Below are 4023 nucleotides of genomic sequence, written 5' to 3'. Positions count from 1 at the left end.
CGGGGGCCGGGCGGTGCGCGATTGCTTCGGGGTCACCCCGGCTGCACCGCCACCTCCTGTCCCCTGAGACGTGCCTGCGCCATTCGGGGAGAGGTGGATGACTGCCCCTGGGCGGGCGTGTGTGTGCGTGTGTCCCCATCCCTACCTTCGGTTCCTGAGGTTCGGGAAGGAGGCGGGAGGTTGTCGCTTTGAGCCGGGCCCCCAACGACCCTCTGCGGGCCCGGGGACCCCTCCCGGAGCCCCAGCGAGCTGGCCTGGTGGCGGGCCTCTCCTGCGTGTCATCCGTTTGTAACGTCTTTCCACCTCTCTTTGCTGGCCGCCCCCCGCCCCGCCGCGAGAAGCTTTTGTATTTCTTCTTTGTATGTTTGCCGAGGTTGGCGGTTCTGAGCTTTGTCTTAGAACCAAGAGAGCCGGGGGCCGGGGTCGGCTCTTCCACCCTTGATATCATGAGCTGCCATTATTGCCGTCCCCTAGCGCAAGGTTCCTCTTTTGAAATTCACGCATTTTACTTCTGAAGAAGGTGAGAGAGCTGATCGCTCTCGGAGGAGACAGGTTCGGTTTTGGTTTGGGATGCGAGTAATAAATATTAGGAAAACAGCTGAGTGGATGGCGGTTCTACGGACGTTTACGCACGTAAAATATGACTGAGTTGTACGCAAGAGGACATTTAATTGTGTTTGTTAGACTCCGATTTTTAAACCATGAGTAGCAGCCACTATAAGCTTTTCGTTTTCTATCCGTTGAAAAAATTACAACAGAAGCACTGTTTTTTTAAAACCTGGGTTTGCTCATTTATATGCAAATTTGTGAAAATACCTTTAATGTATAGAAGTCACTGTCCTAGTGTTAGCTGCGAGATTAAAGCATCGCCAGTCCTTCCTGTGATACATTAAGGGCTAGATTGACGCTTTCCCGATCTATAATCTGATACATTCAAGGCGTGGATGATAAACTTAATTGCTTTCAAGGATGGGACAAAAATCATAAAAGCAATTGCAGGTAACTTGCCTTACTCATCTGTGGGTTCTAAGAATGAAATCAAGTGCATCCCAAAGAATGTGCAATTTTAAAGTTCCTATTCATGGAAACAATAACTTGAATCTCTTTTCTCTACAATGTTACCGGTGCTTTGTATGTGAGGGGTCTTCAGAAAGCCCATGGAAAGTGTATTATGAGAAGACTATGCAGAGATTAAAATGATTTTTGCAGCAAAATGAACTTGTAGTTGAATTCCATTTTCCTGAGCCTTTTGAAGTCTTGCATGTGTGGTCTCAGTTGACCTGCATACAGAGTCATCTTCCATAAACAGGTGAGTTCTTTAAGAACTGCCTGAAATGCCTTGATTTTACCCACTGATCACCAACCTAAATATGAAGGTCTAACCTTTACCCATCAAATCACCTGGCATTTCTATACTTAATTCATTATCCTGTTGTGTCTGCACAGAATTCATTGTCCCTTTCGGAGCTTTCCTTCTGTTACATACTTTTTGTTTTGTTTCCTCTTTTCTAGTTTCTCACCAGTACCCTAAGAATTGTAGTTTCCCAGGCTAGCCACCCCTCTGCCCTCCTTTAGGATCTTTGAGTTAATGAAATATGCAAGCAGTTTTCTGGATCAGTGGGAATTCTTTGTCCACCTCCATAAATTTATGTGTTTATGAAATTCACATCTGAGTACTGCCTAGACTGCACTGTAAACACGTTTTCAACATGTTCGATGCCCTCACCGTTTTGGAAAATAATTCAAGAAAGCCGTGTGTTCCAGTGTTTGTGGTTTTTCCCTGTAGCAGATCACTCCTCTCTCTAGGAATTGGAGGCTGTTTTCTTCACTTTGGGTATAGTTATGTTGAATGGTAGAAGTTCTTTAGATAAGGATTCCCAGTTTTTGATCACTCAGAATCACCAATGATTTCTTGTAAATTCCTATTTTCTTAATGCTTCTTTTGAAATTCTTATTGTATTTCTGCAGCTTAAGAAGAACCTAAGATGATCTTTCCTAAGAACTGTATAATGCTGCCCCCACCAGGCTGTTTCTCATATATTTTATTAGAATACTGTCAAATAAAAAATGTTAATTGGGTCTTCTAGGTTCTTGAGTGTGCCAGGTTAAAACAGTTCATTTTAGGGACCAGCAGTTAGCATAATGGCTATGTCGCTGGACTCCATTGTAGCCGACCATGGTTCAAGTCACGGACCCGGTAGCTTAAACTCACACCGGGCATGTGCGTGTGTGCCCAAGATCCCGAGAGAATGGAGGAGAAGGGATTGTAGCATGGCCATTCCCCCTGGGAGGTGATTTCTCGCTTTCTGTCTCTCTCTGTCTTTCTGGTGAGTGCATGCGCCCTATAGCAAAAACCTCTCCAAAACAAAAAAAGTTCATTTAAAAAATATCTTTAAAAGAATTATTTATTCATTGTCATTATTTTTATTTATTTATTTGTGTTTTTGAAGTTGACCAGAGCGAGACAGAGAGAGAGAAGGAAAGTCAGAAATCAAGCTGCCAGGTCCGGGACTGAAACTACAGTCAGCCATGTGTGAGTCGCGCTGCCTTAACCATCGCCGGCCCCAATACAGTTAATATTTAAGGAAAACTTGTAATTTACCTTTAGATACTGCCTTACTAGAGTGTGTCTATAGTAGTAGATGAGTGTTCTGACAGTTGAAATATATACAAATATTAAAATATTTTTCCTTTATTTTTATCTTTAAAAAAGTAGATTTTTTAAAAAAGAATTATTTTATTTAACTTTATTCTCCCTTCCCTTCTTTTCCCTTCCCTTCCCTTCCTTTCCTTTCCCTTCCCTTCCCTTCTAATTTGACCAGAGAGAGAGAGAGGGAAAGTGCGAAAGCAAGCTGCCAGGTCTGGGACTCAAACCATGATCGGCCATGTGGGAGTCCAGCGCCCCTAACCACTATCTCACCAGCTGGCCCCTAAAAAAGTAGATTTTTAAAAAATCGTCAGGCCAAAAAGAACAACTGTAGAGTAAAAGTAATTAGGAAAGAAAGAGTTTGTTGGTCTTGCAAAGCTAGCATCAAGGAAGCATGAAGCTCGGGGACGCGCAGGCACACCTGCCAGCAGCCTGGCCAGAGGGAAGGGCCTCTTCACCCCCGCCGGAAAGACGAGCATCTCTGACATTAGTGAAAGGGAAACAGTGCGTATTAAGTTGTTCCCAAAGAGTTTACACTGGACCAAGATAACAGAGGAGGGTCTTACAGGAGGTGGGCGAAGATCCAGGGTTGGGTGAAAGTCCTTTCTGGGAAGGTGTCTATAGTCATTTAGTGGCAATGATGAGGGTCCCTTTAGGATTTGTGATCAGCCTAAGGGACACTGCAAACCTGGAAACATCTCGAGAAAGAGTGCCTTGAGACAGCCAGACTGGTAAGCAGGCTGGTGAATCACCCTCTCCGCCTTAGTTCTCTGGCCTTTTATATTTTGGTGTGTATAGCAGTCTCATTTCTGGGTAAATCTTATCTCCACAAAGGGTGGTGAATACAGTGACGTGCAGGAAATCGTAACCTAGCTTTGGTGGTGCACGCTGCTAAGACACTGCGTCTCAGGGGACTGCTTGCCCCGCATGGGAGGGCCAGGCTCAGCTCTTGGTCGAGCCTACTGCCAGGTGTGGTGGCGTGCACCTGTAATCTCAGATGCGTGGGAGGCTGTGGCACAAGGATTGTGAGTTCCAGGCTGGCGTGGGCAACATAGCAAGACTTACCTACAAAAGAACAGGCCATGTGGTCTCAGTTACTCAGGAGACTGAGGCCCAGCATGCCCTTCTTACATTGGGGAAAAAAAAGAAAAAAAGAAATTATTTTTCCAAATGCTTTGATGTCCTTAGAGAAATTTTTTTTTTAAAGAGGTTTTTGCTATAAGGGCATCTGTGCTTGCCAGAAAGTCACAGAGAGACAGAGAGACAGAAAGCGAGAAATCACCCCCCAGGGGGGATGGTCACGCAGCAATCCCTTCTCCTCCATTCTCCTCTCGGGATCTTGGGCACACACGCACACGCGTCTGGTGTGAGTTTAA

Source organism: Tupaia chinensis, unplaced genomic scaffold (genome assembly GCF_000334495.1).
Source record: "Tupaia chinensis unplaced genomic scaffold, TupChi_1.0 Scaffold000140_1, whole genome shotgun sequence".
Classification (NCBI taxonomy): domain Eukaryota; kingdom Metazoa; phylum Chordata; class Mammalia; order Scandentia; family Tupaiidae; genus Tupaia; species Tupaia belangeri.
The sequence above is the reverse complement of the archived record's forward strand: the minus strand, read 5'-3'. Positions refer to the sequence as shown.